Source organism: Coturnix japonica, chromosome 23, assembly GCF_054131305.1.
Source record: "Coturnix japonica strain WE chromosome 23, WE-NBRP24, whole genome shotgun sequence".
In the NCBI taxonomy this organism is placed as follows: domain Eukaryota; kingdom Metazoa; phylum Chordata; class Aves; order Galliformes; family Phasianidae; genus Coturnix; species Coturnix japonica.
The window spans coordinates 1,948,644-1,973,913 of record NC_140685.1 but is presented as its reverse complement, the minus strand read 5'-3'; the positions used below and the strand labels follow the sequence as shown (position 1 = coordinate 1,973,913).

General features: G+C 42.9%; 1 protein-coding gene and 1 long non-coding RNA gene across 5 annotated transcripts in view; one reads left to right on the top strand and one right to left on the bottom strand.

Annotated features, from left to right (window-relative positions):
• Nucleotides 1–25,270, top strand: part of SHISA6 (shisa family member 6) — a 193,686-nt gene that overhangs the window by 109,756 nt on the left and 58,660 nt on the right. The gene's annotated exons all lie outside the window — the stretch shown is intronic.
• LOC146757303 (uncharacterized) lies at nucleotides 364–24,767 on the bottom strand. Its single transcript, XR_014936742.1, has 3 exons — nucleotides 24,522–24,767; nucleotides 729–935; nucleotides 364–634 (listed from the first exon to the last, which is right to left on the bottom strand). It is a non-coding gene; the product is annotated as an uncharacterized LOC146757303 (long non-coding RNA).

Genomic DNA, 25,270 nt, shown 5'->3' with positions numbered 1-25,270 from the left:
TGAGTGCCCCTCTGTCTGTCACACGGCAACGACACATAATGAGATACTGGTGGGAAGGTTCAACTTCTACCGCCATCCCACCAACATCCATCTCTGACACTGCAGGCCAACATCATCACATTGGAGGCATTACTTTTGGAGCAGCCCCCTGCACCCCTCCCCAGATCCTGCAGGGAACCAACTCCCTTACACTGATGTGTAACATGCTGCATAATTAATGGTCCAGTTTGCTGACTGAACTGAAAAACTGCTTTTTGGGTCAATCCAAAAGTGAAATTCTCTTTTTTTTTTCCTGTTTTGTTTTGGTTTGGTTTTAATCTCTCTTGAACCAAGTAATGAAAAAGAAACCCACAGATGAGCATATTTAAGGGTAAATTGAGCATTTTATTTCTGAAGTTTGGTTAAAACACTGTCCTGCATCCTCTTTGGTCTAAAGAGACTGAAGAGGAACAAGGGGAGAATAAGGAGAAATAGGAAATGATCAGATGATGTCCCTGAAACCTGAGGCTCTGTGCTTGGCTACCCACAGCCTGGGCTTATGTGAAGTGACCTTATCAGGTTTCCTAGAAAACTGCAAGGCACAGGTGAGCTCCACAGCATCCTTCACACTGACTTAAAGCCTTGTGAGAGGAGCCTGTTGAAAAGGATGTAGAAAAGATTAGTGAAAAGAGCACATGCACACAGTTTCCCTCAAGGGTTTTTCCAACAAAGGAAAACTCACTGCTTACTTCTGCAAAGAAGGGTTGTAAGGAACAGGGTGTCCAGGGAGGCTGTGGGTACTACATCCACTCAAGGCCAGGTTGGATGGGCCCTGGGCTTCCCAATTAGGGGCTGGTGACTCTGTCTATGGCAGGAGACTTGGAACTTGGTGATTTTTGAGGTGTTCTCTAACCCAAGCCATTCTATGATCCTATGAAAGAGATGCGCTTCTCTTCCTGAAACAAAACAAACGCTAAGCCCAGATAAGATGTAAACTTAGAATTAAAAGCAATAAGAGAAGACAAAAACCAGCTAGCTGTTATTTATATCCCAATGCAAAGACTACTGCTGAGTTCGGTGCTGAATAGACACTTCATGAAAGGCCTTCTTGCTTTTATACCTAAAGCTTCCTGCTGCATAAGAACCCGAGAATATCGACCCCCTGAATCACGCTATAATGGCATAAATATTGGCAATCATTGAGGTAAACATCAAGGTTTATTGACCAAGGTGCAGTAACCATCTAGGTTTACAGAACCAGAGGGCACAGCAAATCATGTTTCATGAGACAGGCTGTCAGTGCAGACTTTTTATCACCCACCTGATCCGGCACTGCCTGCCTCGAGCTGTCAGGCAAAGGGACATTTTTCAGGCACATCCCCTCTCCCAGAACGCTGACCCACTGCCAGAGCTGCTCTGGCCATGGCTCTGCCCATTCTCCCTCCCTGCCCCACGGCCACATCCCATCACAGCCTTGTGTTTTTCAAACATACTGTGCATATTCACTTACCTATTTATATGCTGTTTTGGGAAGCTTATATAAGCTCCACTGCACGCTTCACTTGTGTGTACACATAGCAAATAGTTCTGGGTCATAATCTGTTATCTCTCATAGCCCAAGCCAACCACCAGCAACTGAGACAGTTCCAAGGGAACATTTTCCCCAGGCACTTCATTTGATAATTGTCCACTGTGGGGTTCCTCATCTGTTACTGGGCCTTGTCTGGACCAGAAGCCAAGCTGGGGAGGGCCCTGCTGTGATCAGGTCTGGTGCTTTCAGTTAGCAGGGCTCCTACGTGATTACCTTTGCTGAAGCCCTTCCTGCTCTGAGCAGGCTTGTCACAGCTCTTCCCAGGCACTCACCACTCACACTTCTCTTATTCCATACAGGAGTGGGATATGAGATGCCTCAAAGCCTCCCACACCCTCCTCCATCCAGATGCTCACACTCACTTCCCGAATGTCTAAACATCATTCTGCAGAGCGTTTCCTGTCTCAATAGTATTTTTTCCAGTCTGAGGAGGCAGAGCACAATGAGAGATCTCTGTCACTTTGCAGACCCAATGCTGAAGCTGCCCAGACACATACCTAACAGTATAAGTGGTGGCAGCTCTCAGTGTCAGGTATTACATTTCCATCCACAGCCTCTGATGACGGACTGGTCACTATGGAAACTCTCCCAGCCTCCTTCCTTCACCTTCCCTTACCGTTTGTCACTTATCTGTTTGCCTCCAGGGGCACAGATCCTATGCAGAGATATTCAAGAAGTTGGGCCGGGAGGTCTGGGGTTGCTGAAGGAGGAAAAGAGAGGATGTTTACATGCCTCCCTGATACCCACAGCACAACCTCCATCATCCCTGCAAGAGAAAAAGTCCCCCTGACTTAATGCAGATTCAGGAAGGGCCATGAATATTCAACAACCCCCAAACAAGAAAGAGGGAAGCACTACGAAATTTCAGGTTGAATATCAGGCAATAATTCCTATTAATTAAAATTAGACTCCAAGGACTGGAATGGAGATTTTAGATGGAATGAATCTAAAATGAATATTTTAGAATCTCTTATCTCGAATGAATATTTAGCATCTCTTATTCCTAGGATTCAGATGCTCATTGAGCTGTTTGATATTTGACTGAGTGTCCAGAGCAGGTGTTTGAATTTAAAATATACTATGAGAATCATGCAAGAAGTGGCAGAAACAGTCTGATTACGGCTAATACATGTGGTTAATACACATGGTTAATACATGTGGTTAATACATACTGCTTTGTGCAGGATAAATAAGAGGTCCCAGATTCTTCTGTTGGTTTTCAGAATGCTTTCCTGCTAGTTTTGTTTTTATTATTATTATGCCATTACTAATACTGTTATATTCACTTCAGTTGCTTTCTTACAACTTCCACACATGAACTGTTATTGTTATTCCTCACATTATTTATTATGTGTAGTCTGTCATCTGTTACCAGTTACTGCATAGTGTCAGGGATGGACAGAAAGTAGGAATTCTGCATGACAGCAGAACATGCCTTTCCTGGTTGCAATGATTTGTCCTTGAATCAGCCCAGAAATATGGAGGTTCCGCTTGCAATTGAGGTTGTTTAGCCTGCAGAAAGGTATAAAATATTCAGTGTTTCTTTGCTTTTGCTCTAATTCTTGGGGGCATTCACATTTGCCCTGCAGCCACCATGGAGCACAGCTCCCAGTGCACTGCAAGGGCCCAGCAGGATACGTCCTTCAACTGAAAGGTTTCAGGTGAAACACCTTGAGATAGTTCACTGGATACCAGTCCTGTAACTGTTGTTTGCTAGGCAAGGCCCAGAGCATTCCTTACTCCCACAGACCGTGTAGCACAGCATAAATGAGACACAGGATTAAGGCTTCTGCTGAACTGGGTGTCATAAAGGTACCAGGATATCAGATGTCGATTTCATCCATTGCAACCTCAGAAAGATTTCACCTGTTTGGCCTCTGATCCTACTTTGGTGCAGGTTGACAAGCCTTGAGGAGAGATGAGTGTTGAACCTACCATGGAATAGAAGCAGAATTAATCATGTGAACCTCTTTGTGTCCATCTCTTTTTCATTGCCAAACTACATCTCAGGTATAGAATTAATGTGATGACCTCGTACTGAAATCACATTTACTCCCATCAGCCCAGCTCAGCCTCACAGCATGTGCTGTACCTTCAGCACAGGGCCAAATCCCAGCACAACAGAGGCAATACCTGGATCATGATGAATGATCATGAAGAATGGACCTTTGTCCATTCTTGGGTTTGAAGATCTGCCTCCACCCATGTTATGACAAGTCAGTTACAATGGGTTGGTTGGCATTCTGGAGTGATGCAGGGTCTCTCTCTTGCAGTGAAAGCTTCCAACAGTCCTTCTATTCTCAAGCTTGGACTTATTCTTCTGAATTGACCCCAAATCTCTTTGAGGGCTTTCATTAAACACAGGCAGCCTCCCCTTGAATAACTGCTGTTACTGTGGTGAGCAACACACAAATGGTGTAGCTCTGTGTTAACTGGTGTGTGGTCCTCCCCATGAGCCATTCAGTTCCAGTGGTGCAGAGCCCTACATTTAAGTGTTCCCATTCAGACAAACTGGTTAATCTTCCCAGCAATGGCTGCAGCAAAAGACCCTGCTGTCAGAGCTTGCTAAAAGATGCACGTCCAACCCCTGAACTTGTCTGCTGCAACTCCCACTCACAGTCTGCAAAGCATCTTGAAAGCTTTTGTGAGCTGGTTAAGATCAAAGAAATTTGGTTGCATAAATCATAATATTTCTGGAATACTAAACTGCAGAAGAACGAAAGCAGCATTGTAAATGGGCAGAAATGTAAATGAGGAAAGTTGAACAATTTCCCCTAATGGGCCCATCTCATACTCACTGACCTCAGCCACCCAATACAGTGGCAAGGGCTGTGCTCACAGATGAGCAGCATGAGGGTGCAGTGCTACAACTGGGCTGAGAGGGAATCCTGCTCACTGTGCCTGCAGGTGGCCTTGCAGGCTGCTGTTTAGCCCCTGCTAAAACAGAACCATGTATTAGGATGCTGGATGCTCTTGTGAAGAAGGTGACCCTGGTGCACTGAGCCAATGGGACTGACTTGATATCTGTTTAACATATTGAACCTTGATCCTTCCCATCTTTCCAGCACTGGTGAGACGCGTCTGGGTCCAGTGATGGGCTCCCCAGCAAAAGGGACATAAGGATATCTGAGGATGAGCCCAGAATAGGGCAGACTGAGTGCCCAATGGAAACTCACCAGATCTCCAGTGCTGTCTTTAGTTCTTCAGAAATGATTTGGATTTACTAATGGTCTAATGGGTCTAATGGTGCTCTGCATCCATTTCTGACCATAGCAGACAATAACAGCGTCACTTCTACAGGATTAAAGCAAATAATTAGCTCAAGAGCTCTCTTGGATTGGTGCTTCAAGAAGATAATAGGGAGGTCATAGAGCTGAGCAGGAGATTACAAGCAAAAATGCAGTATTATTAATCCCAGATGTAGCATCAATGTTTTACCTGTCAAATCACTTTCATGATAGTATTACTATTTTGACTACCTCCTGAAAGCTAAAAATGCCCCAGGCAAACCCAGGCCACTAAGTTGTATGTAATAATGAAACATGTTTTGGAAAGATCGGCGATCTTAAGAACTGAGGCTGTCTTAATAATTATCAAGTCTGTTCATAAGAGGGCCAAAAGAGTTATCCTGAACATGCAGACATTGGTGTGTAGGTATCAGCTGAAACCACAGAGCCTACGTTTCTGATATTGCCTATCCTTTCTGTGGGCTTTTTGGCTTACCAGGTTCTTTATCGAAGGTGAATAATTTTACCATGAGAATTGAAATACTGTCTCTGCTCAAGATTCAGCTTTCTCTTTCCCCATGATTTTTGTCTAGAAATCCCTTCTAGGTGCCAAGACGTGTTTCCCAATTAAGAAAGTGTTGACGCTGGCACTTTCCCACAAAGCAGCATTAGTTTAAAGACATCTACAGTTTCTTGAGGGAAAGCTGTTTCTGGAAAGGATCACTTCTCTGCTGTGACCCTGCACCCTTCTGTGAGCCATCTGGGTGCCATTTCCTCCCATGTGCTGGGCCAGCGCCATCCCTCACCTGGATGCCCAGCATATGGTCTCAGGGCAGAAGGTGCTCTGTGCCTCTGTACGGTGCTGCAAGTAACCGTGCTCCCTTGTCAGAGCACGCAGCAGCACACAGATTTAATTTGTCTTCCACAGATCTCGCTGATAATGATCTGCATACAAAGATTCATTAATAGGGCAACACACGATTTGCCCACATTAGGGAAATGAGAGCAGAATTGCTGTGTGTCGGTTACATTTGCATAGGCTGCGAGATCATTTTACATTTAATTCACATTCCTACTGAGGACATGTGTGGATCTGCAGAAGTGCAAATGCATCGGCTTTTCTTTTCTATAGGGGTGACTTTGTGAACTCAGAGCTTTCCAGAGCAAACTGTAATGCTGTTACAATCAGACACCCCAACAGAACTGTCTGAATGGGAAAAGAGTAGCTGAGAAGTGGGGATCACCTTTTGTCTCTTGTGAGAGGACAGAAAACCATTAAAAACAATCAAACCTGAGCAACAAACAGGAAATCAAAACATCTCTTGCAGTGTCAAAATAGCCCACTGAGAGGCTGCAGTGTGATTGAATCTTGAGGGATCTTGTCAGCAGGACTTCGACCATTTCCTTGACCCTGTGACCAGTTTGCACCAGGCCACACTCCTCAATGAGACTGAAGCAAAATCCCACTGCAATTCCACCAGCAGAAAAGGGGGAAAAAAGTGAGAAGAGGAGCTGGTCTGTCTTCAGAGGGACAGACTGAAAGATTCAAACACACTTTAAGGTAATTGATGAATTTAATACCTAAAGCAGACGAAAGGCAGAATTCATAGCTCTGTTTTGAGCACACAGTGCACCGTGGATTAAATTCAACTGTATTGTACTGCAATGCTGTTGATTCAAGCAGGTATGTTTGGCGTGTTCAAATGTATTAGGGCTGATCTGAGCCTACTTTGTCCAGGGGACTATCTTCATTACTGGGGAAATTGCATCACGATCAGATCTCTTGATGTAGTGCAGCACTCAAAGTCGTTCGGGTTTATCTGTGCTGTGACTGCAATCTCTGCATGCTTCCTCAAAGTGTTTTCACACACTTCTTTTCAGCACCCAGCCAAGATCCTGGGTTCCCCTTGCTTTGTGAGTACTTCATGGAGACAGAGGCATGGCCAGATGGCCATTCACCCAGCCTCACTTCGCCAGGTATAAACTAACCCTCTCAGGGAATTTGATAGGCATAATTTTTAAGCCAGTGCTGTGATTTTAAGGATATATATTCCTTGCTATTTAAATGTCACGCATTAGTTTTCAGATAACTGGCGTCTGAGTGAGTCATATCCTTTCCCACTTGTTTTGGTGATGCAGAGGCAGGTTAACAAGAACTGAGCAAAGTTCTACCAGATGTTCTGTCCAAACACACGAGGTGGTGATAACTTGAGGCAGAAAAGAAGGAGGCATCAGCTGTTGAAGCTCAGAGGATCTCTCAGTCTCCCTCAGGGAGCATGAGAAGACAACAGCCTGTTGGGTTTTGGTTCTGAAGCCATCCAGTCTCTTCCAATGCAATTAATGTAGCCAAGAGACAGGAAATGAAATACTGGCAGTAAGACTCAGAGGTTTATCCCTTGTGCTTTGAGTACAAGAAAAGCATGCCCTTGTACCAAGAAGTAATAGGTTGCAAGGAAAACTTCACTGCTGTGACAAATGTATACTATGACCACTCAGACCTTTGTCAGTGGGTGACATGAGGTTTGGGTACTCGATCAAATCTCTTCTTTTTGTAGGACTGCTTTTGGGTTAGCTGATTTGATCAAGTATCCAAGTCTTGATGGATGGAGAAACACGACAGGGCTCTCTTCTGCAGGATCGTGTGTATAATGATGTCTGGTCTGTGTAAGGACATTGGTTCTGCCTCTGCATGCTGGCTGTAGCAAGGAGTGGTAAGAGCCAGTTCTTAGTGCCATGCCACTGCACACAAGGACAGAGAGGACCCTCAGGGCTGTGCTGACTGGCCCTGACATCTCTAAAAAGATACTGGCAGGTTTTGTGGGGGTTTTTTTTCTGTTTTTTTTTTTTTTTTCTTTTCCCCCTATCTTCATTTGAATCAGTGATTCAGTGTATTCCTCACTGCTAAGCCCACACAGTACTGCTGTCTTATTATCCGCCTCAAGAAATTGTTTTTGATCGGCATTGATTCGTGTTTGACAGAATTGTCACCTACAATATTGTTCATCAAGTTGTTTTCTCTAGGTATTAGTAATGGCCTTGATCTTATTTCGCACATCAGTTAGCAAGGCCCCAAAGTTAAATGCAGAGTTCTGCTATTTCCTGAAGCCTTGTGCTTGTCTTTCACAACTGTATGGACATTATTGGTGATCAACCCTCTGTTCTCACAAATATTCCTGTGTTGTTAGATACAGAATCCTGCATTCACTCTTCCCTTTCCACCACTTGGGGTCCATTCTCCTCTTCTTCACTCCCCTCTTCTTCATTCACTCAAGTCCAGGTTGTTCAAACTGGATTTTTGGGCAGCACGTTTTCCTTTTCTCAGAACTGCTGACACTCCAAAATGATGCTCCAGTCCACATATGGATGAAGGTGAACAGGAATGGCCTTAGTCATTTTTTAAAACGAAGATTTCTGAGATATTGCTTTCCACTGACAAATAGTTCATACTGAAATGTTTGACCAATTCATCATGACAAATCTACTTTCCTTGTTCTGGTTCAGACCATTGGCAAAGCCAAACTCAAGAAAGCCTCAGACTGTCCTGTTACTGCTTCTGGTTTATTTAACCATGTGTGCAAATCAGGAGGCAACTACCAGAACATCTTTCAGTTCTGGTTATAAATTGGTGAGCGTGGAAAGAGGCCAAGTACCCTACTGGGTCTCTTTGGAAGGATTTGGGAAGCAGCAGAGACAGTGGGAGGTAGTATTAGACCAGAAGATGCCAATGAATGAGAAAATGTATCATATTTAGCCAAAAGACCAACTAAAGAACAGTCTGGAGAATGGCAAAGAGCGGCCACTGCACACCTCCCTGTGTCGTGTAAGAATCTCTCCCTCCTGGGTTCTGGGAACTGTAGGAGCACAGTGACTGCACCTCAAGTGCGTCATGTCCCAACAGGGTCAGCACCAACAGGAGGGAGCCATGTCCTTCCCCTCCCACCCCTTGGCCTGGATGAATATTATATCTGAAGGGTTTGTGGATTATCTGAAACAGTTTAATATTAGTTTAATATTTCTTAAACAAGAGCATAAAATTTAATCCCAACAAAAAGAAGATTAGTAATGCATATGCTTCTACAGTTCTGCTGCTAATATGGGTTAAATACTGAAATATCTGAGATGTGACAGTAGAGTAAGAAAAATGCAACAGGTTTATTTTCTGACATAAACCTTTGAGTCTGTCCATGCTAACTTTGCCTTGATAGAAGACTTAGTATATGTGGAAGGTCTATGCGCAGCTCCCAAGAGAAAGCCCAGTCCTTTTCAGGTCAGATAATGGAGATGCAGCCACTTAGCTCAGGGGTTAATGACAGAAGACAAGGAGGTGCCTGCAGACCTTTAGATGAACTGCGGGATTTCTTTTGTTGTACTCATGATAACATCTTCCTTTCAGTTCTCAAGTGTTCTTGTCACCTGTGCTTAGGAGGTACCACAGACTTGGAAACACTTGGTTGGCGTGCAGTTCTGAACAGAGGCATCAGGAGATGTGTGCCAACAGCCACAATGAAATAACACAGCTCTTCCTCTGAATTTAAACCAATCAGCCATGAAGTGAGTGAGAATTGTGAATATTAGAGCTGAATAATTTCTTGATTTGAGAAAATTGGGCTTTGTTCCACAATGAAATCAGGGATTCAGACAGCACTGCATTACTGAATATAAAGCTGGCACACACAGATCAGGCAAGCTGAGATGAGATGACAGATCTAATAAATTGTTTCTCTAATAACTCAGCCCAGGCAGAGAGAGAGAAAAAAAACAGCTCATCTCAGGAAAGCAATATGGGCAATAAAGTCTCAAGATCCTCCATCCCTGGAGGTTTTCAAGGTGAGGCGAGGAGAAAGACAAAGTTCACCTGATGTAAGTGCAGCAGTGCAGCCATTGGGGTCTGAATGATCACAACTGAACTTCAGGAATTGACTCCACATGCCCAGGTTCCCACTCTGGTCTTAATCGGGAGCCAAGGTGCCTTCTACCAATGGATATAAATGGGGCCTTGCTAACAAACTCATCTTACCTAAGATATGAATTGCTGCTTGGAGTGGGCTGCAGTGACAATGTAGAATCCGGAGTTTTACTTGGGTAACATTAGGTGGTACACAACCCATCTGAGCCTTTTCCCAGCTGTGCAATGCTTACTGAAGAAGTGTTCCGAGAAAAGAATTTTGCCTGGTTTTTTACCTTCTCTTACTGGGAGCTTAGCGTGCTCCTCTGCCATGTCCCAGCTGTTTGTGATAGGAAGTTAATCTTTTAATGAGATTTTAGAAGACTTTCTTGCTAGTTGCATGTAAGGAGTCCAGAATCCCAGTGTCAGGAGCTTAATAAATAAGGTTTGTTGGTCTGGGGAATTCCACGGATCTGGAGCAAAAATTACAAGAGAATTTACTCATACATTAGGTTGTCTAATAGTCAGGAGCTTATTCTTCTGTGCAGTCAGTGAAGAGAAAGGACCTCCTCTATTTGGCAATTCAGGTCTCAAATGAAGCCTGTTTTCTGTTGCTTCAGCAATTCCTACTGGCCTTGAGCTCCATCTTTACAGCAGAGACATCAGGAGCAAAACCAACGTACACATTTTTCCATTACACTATTATTATATTGAACAAATGAGTTCCATGGAACAATAAAACCATGCTTATTAAATGCTATTAATCAGCTGTAAGCCCCACAGTGTCTTGCTGCTGCACGCCAAAGGAAGTTTTCCACTTTGATACAAGATTAACTGGAAGTATGTGTTATCTGCTGACTGTACCCTGTGGGTAACTGGGAGGGTCTCAAGAAGGCAGATTCTCCATGAATTATCTTCACTTTCCTCTGGTTGTTTTACATTGAGCCTTATATTTTTCAGGTGAAATGGGAATTGCTTGAGAAGCATATTGCTTCTCCAGCTGCAGAGATTTGAAAGTTGCTGGCAAGGTACATGTCTCTTGTTTTTGTTAGAGTACCATTTCTATAGCAATCAAGAGGGTCTGAGAGGAAAAACTGAGGATTCATTTCCATTTTTCACAATAAATTATGTATTGAAATCAGTCATTATATTAAAACTCCTGAATAGTTGCTGTCAGGTGGAGATCAGTAAAACCCAAGGATGGTTTTGTTAGGAAGACGGTGACTCTTCTCAACTCAATGGGATCCCAATTGGATAAACAGAAAGCAGCTGCTGAGCTGTTTTTTTAATCCCTGATTTGGAATTCTGCTGTTGCATTTCCTTTACTTTCTAGGAATTGCTGTCTGGAAAAGGGAACAGGCAGCAGAGCTGGTTTTCTGGGCACTTGCAAACGAGGAGCTAGGAGCAATGTGCTCATACAACTCATGTCCTCTACAGCACTACAGTGCCTCTGTTCAGTGATCCCAGATCAAACCCACCCTCCAGCCCAGATGTGATTTTGCAGCATACTTGAATTCTGGCCTGAACTGCAACACGATTATTCCCAATGAGCTGATTGTTGTGTTTCCAGCCATCTTCACTGATTTTCTGCCTATGCTGCTGGCCTCACTTCATCCTTCAGTATTATTTCCCATCCTTTCGCTCTCATGTTTGGATTAACTCTGTGCTCAGCTCATCTGTGAATTTAATTAATGGGTGATTGCAGCAGTATGGGAAATAATAGATACAACGTGACATAACATATTCTGTCCTGCATACACACAGCCTTATCTGTTCCTGTCCCTCCCCATCCTTCCTTTGCAGCCCTTGATCCATTATTCAGAGCTTGCAGCACTGCCCATGGATTTTTTGTGTTGCAGATTTGTGAGCTGTGACCTTAAACGCCCTCATCCAGGAGATGCAGGCAGAACCCCAAGCAATTCTTGGGTCACTGAGTGCAATGGGGCTGCTCCAGCCCCACTTCCTGGAGCCCCCATGCCCCAGAAATGGCATCAGTGGGGCAAGACACCAAAACCTGGGTCTGCACTGAGTGTTGGATAGAGCCCCTCCATCAGCTGTTAGAGCAGGATGCTTAACCTGGCATCATTTGGGAAGGTTTTTCTTCCAGCTGTGTTAAGTTTGCAAGAGCTGGGAACAGCACCTCCATGATTTGAGTGCAAGCTGTGGGCACTACTTTCCTTTCAAATATGGACTTCTAGCAGAACTACAGCGACCACCCCCAACAAATTCCCACTTTTTGCTTTCCACCTTTCCCCATGACTTCTTTTTTTTTCTCTTTCTTTTCTTTTTTTCCCCCCCTTTTCTTCTTTTTGCTTTCCAGGAGATTATAACAGAAGTTGACAGAGTGCTAATCTTGCTGAGGATTACACACGAGGAATCTCCATTGATTTCCCTTTTTCCTTTTACAGAAATAATAAAAGCCTGCATTGCAGGGTTTCAGGAGCTGCTGGGGATGATAAGGCACTTTTTTCTAACATTAACTTTAAGGTTTTTACTTGCATAACATATTGATTTATTAGAGAATCAAAAAAAAACCAAGTACTTAGTAGAGAACAAGTTACATTTATATGACTGGAAATCCTCATTAGTGTACATAACGGCTGAGAAATAATACAGGGAAAGGAATGCCATTATTGTTTTTATATAGTGCTGTACGTTTATACAGTGCTATACAAACTGTGCATGTACTCCCTCAGACACTATTCAGTGTGCTGTGTATGTCCTATTGGGTAAATATTTGCTTTCTAGCAAGTGGGTCTAATGCTGTAGTAATTCCTTTCTTTTTTTTTCCATTGCATTTTCATAAGAGCTGCACCAGCTGAAAAGGAAATCTCCACCACCAGTAGTTACTATGGCTGGACAGGAGAGGATGTAGAGCTGGATCTGTAAGAAAGATAATCTCATAGGTATCTGACAAAAGTGCCTTGCACTGCATGGATCAGAGGCATGAAACTCATTATACTTAAGATCTTAAGGAAAGCTACGACAGAACACAGTGAAGGCTATGGCTTCAGACCATTGATTTCTAAGTGCGCTTCACATATTGATGCTGTAACTGAAAATCATAGAATGGCTTGGTCTGGAAAGACCTTAAGGATCACCCAGCTCCAGACCAGGGTCACATTCTAGATCAGGTTGCCCAGGCTCCCGTCCAGCCTGACCTGGGTGAATTAATACAACCTATGTGCCAGAACCTGAGCCTGAAACTTCTTTCCAGAAATGGCACACAGGGAACGCTCCTTGAAATAGTGGGAATGTTCTGGAGGACAGATGAGGCAAGAGATGATGTTGTGGAGACTTTGGTTACCCAGCATAGCCCTGGTTGTGCATGCTGGAAGGGGTGTCCTGCTAGTGCTGGTCACTGGAAACAAAAATGCATTCAGGGAAGCGGGGTGTTTTTAAGGTCCTTCTGTAAAGGTAGGACCTGTAACAAAGACATGGCAGTAGGTGGTACAGTGACCAGTCAGTCTGTCCTGGATGGAGAGGGAGTTATGGTGCACCAAGTAACTACAGGTCTTTTTTCAAGGACTTCAAATGGCAGATGATGGTTCATGTCCCCAGTTAGTGCGATATGATTCAGAACACCATAGGATGCCATAGGTGTAAATTTGGGTGCATGATTTCTCCCTCCCCAGTTAGATCTGCAGCAGCAAAGTTTACCACTGCACAAGGTTTATATGTCTTCTCGTTTTAATTAAATGAGTCTCAGCCACCTAAGTGGAAGAAAACACCTTGTCAGCTTGAAGCTGAGAAAGACTTGGACATTTAGAGATGTTGGGATGGTTCATCTACAGGCAGTCATTTCCCCAGTGATTTTGGCAGCAGCTCTGTCAGATGTTTTCTTTGTTGCAGACTCCAAATCATATCATTTAAATGAAATATTTGCAATGCCCATATTGTCTCTTTTGCTCCAGTAATAGATTGTTTCTCAAGGATGACCACAGGAAAAAAATGAGTACAACTCACACCAGTAATCCTGCCTCAGCTGTTATCATTCTCTTTCACCTTCCCGTTAATTAGATTTCTATCAGTAGCTCCGGAGGCTGAGTCTACCCATCTGAAAGACATATTTGCCATAGTGAATGGTGTGGTTTTGGAGAACTTGCCCACCTATTTCAGTGGGATAATAATCAGCAGATTATTGTGAGAGATGTGCTGTTTACTGCTAGAATTCCTCACCACTCTCAAGACTAATAAGTAATTGTGATGGCTATCGGTACAGTTATGAGGCAGTCACAATTGTTGCTCCAGGGGAAGCTGTCAGTCCAGAGAGCTTCTGAGGCAGTTAACCTTGAGTTTGTGAAATATATAAGGAAGTTATTGCTATGGAGAGATTATTACAACTATTTACTACCACAGCTAAATGTAGGTACCTCTTTAAAGTGAGCCTCATGCCCCCAAATTTATAATGCACTTAAATAAAAGAATCTCATTTACCTGAAACTCGTGAATTCAAAGTAATTCCAAGTGCAATCAGTATATAAAATCTGTTTCTTGTGGAGACTCAGAGACATAATTTGTCTTTTAATTTCCACACAGGGTTTTCTGTTATGAGTCCCAGAAACACAGCTATCCACTGTGATTAGATCTTTATAAATTGTCACGGCTTCTTTATGTCTCTTCCACTATATGGAATAAATGCCCATATTGAGCTCATGTCACCTACACGGATATCACAGAACTAATTTCACTAACAAATGAGCTGTTCCCACTTATGAAAAGAAGTACTGGCTTCAACTCAGGATGCTCTGGCCACCTACACAAGCTGAGTCTGTACCCAATAGATGGGATCCAAGACTTCAGCCACCTCCTGATATGATCAGGAGATGAGCAGCTCTGGAGGACAACATATCACACTCTCAGCTGTACTCTGGAAATGCCTTTCTTTCTCCCTTTCCTGTAGGATAAGCACAGAAAAACACCTTTAGATTTCAAACTTGAAGGTGACTGTAAGATACTGGGATGAACCCCACACTGTGTCAAACAGGTATGTCAGTGCTCGTGCTCTTCTCTCATGGTAGGAGCACTTTAGGAAGACCAAAGAACAGGAAGCATCGAATGGGAAAGGCAACTTCTGATGGTTTAGATCATGCCTCACATTGAACTCAAAACTCAAATGTACAAAAAAACTGTTATTCCATTTATTCCCCCCCAAAAAAAGATGGAAATACAACTAAGAATAAAATCTTCCTATTAGGGGAGGATTTGAAACTAAGCTACATCTTCAGATTCTGGTACCAATTAATGTCAACCTTTAAAAAGTTCTTGTTGGAGCAAAATACATCACATTCAGACAAACAGGTACAATAAAACAACAGAACTGCACACATGTGCTTCCCTAACAACAGAGATAGTGGGCATAACAGTTGCCCAGTGAGGTTGTGGATGCTCCCTCCCTGGAAGAATTCAAGGTCAGGCTGGATGGGGCTTTAAGGAAGCTGGTCTAGAAAGAGGTGACCCTGCCTATAGCAGGGGGTTGGAACAAGTTGATCTTAAAGGTCCCTTGCAAACCAAGCTGTTCTATGATTCTATACCCTGATCACAGATGCTACTGACAAGGTTCCAGTTGTATACTTCATAAATGAGATTCACAGAATCAAAACCATAGCATGGCTTGGGTTGGAAGGGACCTTAAGGATTACCCAGTTCCAATTCCCTACCATGGGCTGGCTGCCCCCCACCAGCTCAGGCTGCTCAGGGCCCATCCATGGCCTTGGGCACCTCCAGGGACTGGGCACCCACACTCCTCAGGGCAGCAGTGCCCCCTGGTCTCACTGAGTAAAAAAAATCCTCCTTGTAATCTAACCTCCATCTCCTCTCATTTAGTTTAAAGCCAGTCCCCCTTGTCCTATCCATATATTCCTTTGCAAAAAGTCAGTCCCCCTCCTGCTTGTAAGCTCCCTTCAGGTACTGAAGGCCTCAGTGACATCTCCCTGGACCCTTGTCTTCTCCCTCAGCTCCCTCAGTCTTTCTTAAGAAGAAAGGTGCTCCAGCCCTCTGAGCATCTTCATGACCCTTCTCTGGATGCCCTCCAACAGCTCCTCATCTTTCCTGTGCTGGAGTCCCCAGGCCTGGACACAGTGCTCCAAATGGAGCCTCATGAGGGCAGAACAGAGGGGGACAATCCCCTCCCTGCCCACTGCCACCCCTGTTGATGCAGCCCAGGATACAGTTTGCCTTCTGGGCCACAAGCACACACTCCTGGCTGAGCTTTTCATCCACCAAAACCTTCTCTGCAGGGCTGATCCAAAACTCTTGTCTGGGATTGCTACAACCCAATTACTACACGCTGCACTTCGCCTTGTTGAACCTCATTAGGTTCACATGGGCCCACTTACCAAGCCTGTCCAGGTCCCTCTGGATGACATCCCTTCCTTCTATCGTATCAACTGCACCACTCAGCTTGGTGTCATCAACAAACTGCTGAGGGTGCACTGAGCTCTTACTGTCATTGGAGTCAGCAAGGGTGTTCTAGTTAAGACTTGCCAACATGAATACAAGAATTGCACATTTCAGCCATAAACAAATGAAAGTCAAGCTTCTGGCTGTATTTGTTTACTTGGGACCTAGTCTGTGTTCTGACATTGCACTGGATTTCTAGAACACTTTGAAGATAAAAGCAGTCTGAGGGCAAATCTTAAAAAAGGATGACAGGTAGGGGAAAGAAGTGCATCACAAATACTTCATCAACCCCATCAGGTCCCATTTTGTCAGTCTTCCATAGATATATCAAAAAAGAGAACCAAGATGCCAGCACATCTCGATTGCACTATCTTAAGATGGATTTATACCAAATGCACAAATAAATTGATTTTTTAAGTCAACTATGCAGATATTTGCATAATGTTATTGACATTTAAAGAGACTCAGAATTTTCTGTTCATTAAAAGTATTAAGGAAACCATTCTCCCATTTAATATCTCTTTAACAGACTGATTTACTTTTCTAATGTGTTCTATTAGCAAACATCAGTACATCAGCATTTTTCCTTCTAGTCAAAGTTTGGAAGGGTGATGTTTTCCAGATAATTGATGAACCATTAGAATTTATTATAGAGAAAAGGACAGAGTGTAATCGTGTTGGAACAATGCAAGACTAAAGGTATTCTGGAAGCATTCTGAAGATACAGACAGAGGAACTGGGAAGCTTAATCCTATCTGATATTTCCCCAATAAACCCTCATATTCTGTGACTTGGGTGAGACTCACGTGATCAAAACAAGAGACAATCCTTTATTGTCTGTGTAAGGAACTGGTGTTCTCACTGCAAGAAGGGCTGCTTATTGAGCTGCTCAGGTCCTCATCTGATCCTAAATGATGTGAACGGACTCCAGGGCTTTATTTCCCAGCCCAACCATTTCATGACCAATATGAAGAAACAGAAGACAGCCAAAAGCACTTCTTAGCTCACAGTGAAGTTCTGGATTGTCAGCAAACAACACAGCAGCATGCATTGTAACTACCCTCCTGCTCACACTATAAGGAACTTCTCCAACTTCACCTTAGCGTTGTTTGCCTTTCACTTGCTGTATGATGCCCATATCTCTTGAGTGCTAATAAGCTTGTACTGAAGGAACACACTGAAGAAACTATACTTTTTGTGTTCTCACCATTCCTTTAGAAGCCAGTGGCCAGCTACTAGTATTGAAGAAAAAGCAGGAAAAGGAGCAAATTCTTGGAATTGGCAGAAAAGGTAACAAAGCAAGGGAGAATGACCAGGTAACCAAACAGCACTGAAGGCATGGCTACTATATTTACCCAGAAGTTAGGGTGGGGCTTGGAAGGCAATCTTTCACAAAAACCTCTAAAGCTGATGAATGTACATAGGTCACTTCAAAAGTAATGCCTCCTATTTATTTCCATGGAATCTACAAACAGTACAAAGAGCACAATAAGACTATTGAATAGAGCAAATTCCCAGCTACAAAACACCATCTTTCAGCATAGTCATCACCATTAGCTGTGCATTTTTACCAGCAATGAACAAGGGCCTGCACACCATGCTCTTAAAAATCTGCAGGGCCATCCAGAACATGGCTTCTCTTTCTTACCCTCTAACCCTCACTATCCATCACTATCACCACTGCTGGACTGCACCACCTACCTCCTCACTGTGCTCATATCCACTGCTTGTTCTCCATAAACCTTCAGCAAGCATTGACGAATTTCAGTGGGTGTGATTTTTTCCACATGGAGGAATTTAATGACAACCTTTTGCTTCATACATCGTTCCATGTCAGGTGCTGCTCCCTCTGACTGCTGCTCTTCTCACACAGCAGCAGCATGTAACGGGATACTGGTAGAAAGGTTCACCCTCTATTGGAATACAACCAATACCTGCCTCCAATGTCATGGGCCAAAATAATAACATAGGAGGCACTATTGTCAGAGCATCCCTAATAATAAAAGGCATTACTGTCTGAGCAGCCCTCATAATAGAAGGCATTACTTTCAAAGAGGCCCTCTAAATAACAACAAAAACAACAACAAAAACTAACAGCCCAACTTTTTTCTGCTGAATTTTATCGAAATTCTCACCATGTTTAATTCTGTCTTAGCAAAGGGATAACCATCATTGTCATACTGGAGAGAAGAAGGGTGTTATCTGTGTCTTCCAAGATAGATAGTCACAATCAATGATGGCAAAGATGTTCTCCTCAGAGCCTTGTATGAAACAGGAGAGTTTCCTGCACTGGAGCCACTGGGGTTCAGTAGGAACATATAAGTTGACTTCCTGCATGACCAGGCCACATGTCATCACCCTGCCATCAACTCATCTTTCTTACTTCTGCTAGCTGAGCTAGAACAGTCGGCTTTGTAAGAGACAGATAACTTCTTATTAAAGGCCTGAAGGGGAAAAAAAAGACTCCACTGTGTCCTTTGGGAAGCCATTCCTTCCTTTACTTACTATCTTCTGATCTGCCTGAAGAGCATGCAAACTAATGTTCAGTTTCCATCAGTCCTGTGTGAGTTTAGATCACCAAAAGGATGCATATGGTAACTGAGATTCACTCCTAGAGATGGCTGTGTGAATGTATTATTTGAGGCAAGACAGGGGTAACTGCTTTCTCTTTCCAGTGTGGGTCAAGCTTTTCCCATAGCTGGGTTGTGTGAATGGGTGTTCTCATACCAGTAATTTAGTGGGGGGTAAGAACTAACCCAGACTGGGAGCTCAGCCTTTTATGCACTTAGATGGCTATGTTCCATCCATGAGAAATAAGAGAGCTTACCTGGGGACTGAGCTGAAGGACTCCTACAGGGTGGCTGCTGAAATTGGAGCTAGACTTGTCAAGGCAGCCAGGAACCTCTATCCTTTCCCAGGCTTTCACTTTTATTTTGAATTCCTAAAGAAATCTGTTTCCTTGTGATGCTTATTAGTTACCCTGAATGTCAAGAAGTACTGAGTCCAATCAAGAAATTCCTTTTTGCATGTACTGATGTGATTCCCAAAGTGAAAACTGCGTGTAAGATAGTTTATTCCAGAAATGGCCAGAGGTTAAATATGTGTTTATCGCCTTTAAATCAAAGCACGTGATGCGGCTCACCCTTGGCCAGCTTCATTGCTGTTCTCATTTATAGCATCTCCTACAAAGGTCACATTTAACTACTAAAAATAAATCCACAGCCCAAAAAACATTCGTTGTTCAGCAAACAGTTTGAGAAAATATAGGCTACTCCCATATTAAAAGTACAGATCCAGGTCACTGAGCTGACCTACTTAGGGATATTTTAGGGCCTCCCAAAAGACTTCATGTCCTCCAAATGTCAATCTTGTTTCAGTTCACGCATCAGCATAAGTCGTCTTACTTCAGAGGGGACTGTTATTTAGATGTAGATTTTATCAAAGTTTAACCAGCTTAACATTTCTTACAAGCAATTCATAGGATGTCAAGATGAACTTGACCCTGGTGTTTAATGGGAGGAAGAGGACTTGATTAAAACTTACTAGTTTGGTCCTAAAATATATGACTGATTCAGTTCTCAGTCCTTTGGATGAGATGGTGAGTAATTCACCAAAACAACAGCAAACCTGGGTGTGAGCAGAATTGGACCTCTCTGTTTAAATGTTAGTATTAGAGAGAGTTCTTTCTGAACTCAGACAAGGGATAGGACTCAAGGAGGAGCCTGAAGTTCTACCTCATGGTGAGGGTGCTAAACACACAGGCACAACTCAGGGAGTCACAAGAGAAATGGGAATGGAAAGCCTTCTTCTAGCAAGGACCAAAGCTGGACATAACACAGGAGGACCAAGGCTTAGGTCTTGCATTTCATCTTTTCTTACGGGCTGCCCCAGGTGAGTACCTGCTCTGTGCACTGGGTTCAGTGCATTCTGTCCTGAAACTCTCAGCTTCCCCCTTGAGCTGTGCAGGAAGTCTGACACTTTGCTGATGGTTGTAGGTATCCTCTGTGAGCCTAACTCACCTGAAAAGCAAGATCATTTCTTCAAGCTGAGTAGATCTTAAAGAAAAAAAATGATAATACAATTCAGAAGGAAAAAACAAAACCAGCAAACAAAGATGAGCTCCTCGGGTCTTCTAAGACTCCATTTTCCCTTTATGTGACACTTCGCCCTCTTTCTGTATCCTGTATCCCCATGAAGAGTGAGGACCTGCTAAAAACTCTGATCAATTTCTGACCTTCTGCTTCTAAGGTGTCAACTGTTTTATTGTAAAGTCTGAAACACATCAATTTGAAGAAATAAAGGTTTCTGAGACATCATGCCAGAGTGAGCAGAGTCAGGTGGCAGTTTAAAGTGTGGAAGACACATTGCTGATAGGCGAGCTGCCTGTTGGAGCCTGCTGTAGGGGCATCTCCTGGTGGGAGAAAAGGATAGCACAGCCATGATATCAAAAAGGATTCTAATTAGCCAGTGTCATTACTAGAGCAAGACCATTAAACCCAGCCTTGTGTGCTTCAGTCTAATCACATCTTCAGATAGAATAATACTTTAATAAGCCTTAAGCTGGAATTGATTTTTTTTTTCTTCTTTTTTGTACACCAGGAATGGAAATCAAGACAAAAATGGCTGGAAATTATTTAGCAGTTAGCAGGAATTAAGGAAAATCCCTTATTGTTAATCAAAACGAATTCCTATTTTTTTTTCAGTATTGAGAGGCTGTATTTTACCTAGTTTATCATCCAGGCACTGCTGAGGATCAGTCTCTTAGAATGGCTGTCATTGAAGATGACTGCTGTTTGCTATTGCAATATTGTTTGTTTATCTGCTTGCATCCAAGTAGTGCTCTGATGGATAAGTTGCCTTGCAGTGCTTTCAATTTGTGTAACAGCATGGTGCATCAAGATGCCATTAACACTGAACAAAAGAAATCTATTAATAGAGAGGTCTGGGCGGTCAATAACTCCTCGGTGTGTATGCAAGGTAAACACTGAAGATGCCCGTGTATTTGTCATGCTTTTGGTCTCTGGGGATTACTTTCATCAGACCAGATATCTTTACATGCATATCTTTACAACAGAAGTCCCCCTGCAGACATTCATTGCTCTCAAGCATAGCATAACTCAGCAGTTCATGATCAGTAGTTGTCATGCAGTGAAAGTGTCTCCTAGTGTCTGTCCAGGTATATCTAGTGTGAGTAATGCTGTGCCTATAGTCCATTCATAATCTCCTCTTCCTCCATAGTTGTACCTGGATGCTTCTCTTAAGACATCTTGCATTCTCTTGTGCTTCTGCATTTCATTGTTTCCATTACATGTGCCTCACCAGAAGGCAGTGGAGTTTTATTTACTTACTTGTTTATTCTTCTATTAATTTACTTAGCCTTCCCTCCTCACAGTTCTGCCTCCTGTCCTGCCCAGGGAGTCTCATTAAACAAAGCCATCTTCTCTGGCCATTCTGCAGAGCAGTCCTCCTAGGCACCACCAACACCATGGCTGGTCTTCACCATTCTATCCAAATCCACGTGGAGATTTAATAAAGTTATTCCATTCCTCCTCAATACTAAATCTTTTCTCTAGAACAGTAGTTTTCCCACTTCATTCATGACAGCTTTTCACATAAGAGACATTCACTGTAGTCACTGTCACTATACAGGTCTGCACAAAGTAGACCTGCTTCACTAGTACCACAAAACTCCCATTGTCTTTCTGGACCCCCTCATCCCAAACCATTTTGCAGGAGAAAAAGATCTGCTATAGATTCCTATGCCTGTAACACGTTACTCTACTATGTGGCCCTGCGGGCACTTTCATAACTCTTCTTGCCCACTTCTAAAAGCTTTGGAAATTGGTTTTGCTGAGGAGGAAAGTAAGTTCAGGAGCTAAACAGACTGAAGAGTCACAGCAAGAATGAATCTGGATTTTCAAGGGCACTTAGAGTGATAAAGAGCATGGAGGAGCAAAATATAATTTACAGTAACACCTAGGGAAGCTATTGTCTAATGCCACAGAAAATCAATGCCTTAGTTGGAATATGCTTCGCAGTGCTGAGCTGTTGGATGATAAGAGAAAAATGTCTCTTGGAACAAGAAGCTAAAATCAAGGCTTCTCCTCCCCAAGACTGGGCTATTCCCACTAGGATCCCATAGTATTTCTTACCTTCTTCCACTTCTCCAGCACAACCTGAATTTTTATGCAGCAGCTTCAGCAAGAGGCGTGTAGACTGTATGTAACTGGATGTTGTCTGTGATCTGAAGGTTATGGTGGATCCAGGTGACCAAGCAGGAGGAGACATCAGCCTCAGTCACTTGGATATTAAATACTTGTTGCATGGAATTGTTTATAGGGCTTGGGCATGGGCTTGACCCAGCTCTGTTTATATGCATTTTGGGGCACAGGATGAGATACAAGAAATAAGATATGAGATGCTTATTTTGACTCCAGGTAAAAGGTGCCAGCTCTGTGAGGAATTTGCACAGAAATTGAGCTGTGAGCACACCAAGAATTAGGTGAAATCCTCAATGGTGTCTGTCAGAAGAGTAACTTCAAGCACTGACCCACTGCCCTTCTTCCTAAATCATCAAGAAATGGGGATTAGAGGAAACGGACAATATACGGTGTTGTTTTCAGAGAAATGTGCCCTGCAACCATTCTAACATCATTGCCACTCCATGCACTAATTATTCATTTCCACTTTAGCATGCGTTTGGATATACTTATATTTGAGCTGCTACTCTGCTCGCTGTTTTCTTTGGAATGTTTGTGATATAAATCCATTGCGAGATAAGGTGAGCTTTATGCTAACTGCATATGCTTTCACCCTTTGTCAAGTGCTCATAAAAACAACCGCAGGCTTTTAGTTGTTCTTATCAGTCAGGCTGCGAGATGCACGCGAGATGTGGGACACAGCACTGACTTTTCTCATCAGTTTCTTCAGTTCCCATCTCCATTTATTTCTGTTTTCTTAACTGCTTCCACTGTAACCTCATGCCCAAATAAATATCATATTTCAGATGGCTGTGATTCTCATGAGAAGCTATGTAAAGAGCACCAATAACAGATTATGGCTGCTTTGCAGAAAAACGATATTGGCCTCTTTCGAATCTCTTTCAGAATTGAAACTTTATTGCAAAACTTAATCAAGTGTTTTGAAAAATACTGAAGTGGTATAAATAGAGATTGACAGAAAAACATCTTTGAATAAATAGAGCTGCTAGTTCTAGTCTGTGGGAGAATGCCAAGCTCACAAGTCGGCAATTTCAACCAAACAGACTGCTGTGAGTGAATATCTATATTTGCAATTATCCGTGTGGACTGTGGGTGGGAAAAATCACTGGAAACTGGGTGCAAAAATGCATCAATTAATAGAGCAAGCTTAGATGGCTCCAGCAGAGCAGTATCAAACTTCAGAATGCCATGTAGATAACGGTAGTGTGAATAACTGATCCACCTGCTATATATTGAGTCCCTTCTTGATCCTGCTTTTCAGCACAACCATTTGACAAGGGCTGATTGGATTATATTGATCATCCCAGCATGTTTTCCCTCTCTCATACTATTTCTTATTCAGCTGCTTTAACAAGCTGTGATACATCCACAGAAATGATGTGTATATGATGTGCACTGATAGCCAAAGAGCATAAAGGATATTATGGAGGATTTTCCACTGAGCGCTGATTAATAGTTGAATATATCAAGCTGAAGTCTTGATATACCCCCAGAGAACATCCTGGGACACCACATCCTTCCAGTCACTCTCTGAATAAGGGTTACCTGTTAATTTGGCACAAGTTCTTTTGAATGGTATTGCTAGAGAGAGAAAAGGCTCCAGAGATCCTGACATTTCCTTTGTTCAGAGACAGCAATTTTCAAGTAGTAGAAACAAACAGGAGTGAGAGGCATCTTAATGACATAGACAACACAGAACCAATGACTCAAGATGGCTCTACTTGGAATTCCTAAGTCATCTGCTTTGTAAATGGCCATGGCAAGTCATGACTGTATGCTGCAAACACCAGGCACATGGCACCTCTTTCTCTAGTCCAACTGATCTGGCCTGGGCAACATAATTTCTTATTTTGCTGTAAGAAAGACCAATCTCTTAGATTAGTGTTGAGAAGGGTGTTAAAGAAACAAACAAACACAGAAAAGATCTGTAGAGCTGGGAGAAAGTGATAACCTGGAGACCCAACCCAGCACCATCAGTGTAGGCTTCAGTTAGACCAGCTGTCAAAGGTAATGGAAAGTAACAGATTCCCCCTGAAGGATCATGTTATACATGTTGCTTCTTGACCAGAAATCATAAGATTTTTGGTTTGAGCTGTGTCCAGTACCTCCATCCAGTGACAGCTTGGTGAGTAGACAGTCAAGAATCAAAGAGAAGGCAGTAGAAGACACATGTAACAGCAGGAATAGCAAAACATATATGAGTTTCCAGTGCTTACCTCCAGTCTCTAGTTCATAGTGTCCATCTTAGGGCAGATACTCATAAAGCACCAACAAGAGATAGAAAGGCAGTGGGAATAATTGTTTCTGAGTCTGACTAAAGGAGTCCAAGGAAGCCAAGCCAGTCAGTCCAAATTGGACATGGGTAACTCAGGCTCTGTTGCAAATACCTCACTGAAATAAAGCCTTGCAGAAGAATGCATATAGCTGATCCAACAAGATATTAATTGACACTTAAGTTCTGCATAAACTTTTGTGGGAAGTTGGAACTTGACTGTCCAGTACAGTACAGCTGTCCACTGAAATGGAAAGGGAAGGGGACGGAAAGGAAGAGAAAGTATTTCATAGAGAGAATTCAGAAAATACTCTTCAGTGGCCATAGCAGTTATAATTCTGCATGAATCCATATGGAAACAAGACTTGTGTTGGAAGTCTGTATCAGTGTCTGTGTCTCTAGAGTCTCAAAGCCCTCAGGACTGTATCTCTGAATCTTTTTCTCCAGTATAATCAGTGATAAAGGAGATCCAAGAGTGTCTGCAAATAAGGACATGAAATTCCAGGAGCCTGAGTCTGATGAAGTGCTGAGCAGGGACCCCAAGTGAGGAACAGGCATCTCTGCTTCACTGCGATTCATAGCAATCACACTGAGCAGCTACCAGGAACAGATATTGTTTTGTTAACACTGCATATTATCTTTGCCAAAACGATTCTTTCTGCATATTTCTGGTTTTCAAGATGTTAGTTCCAT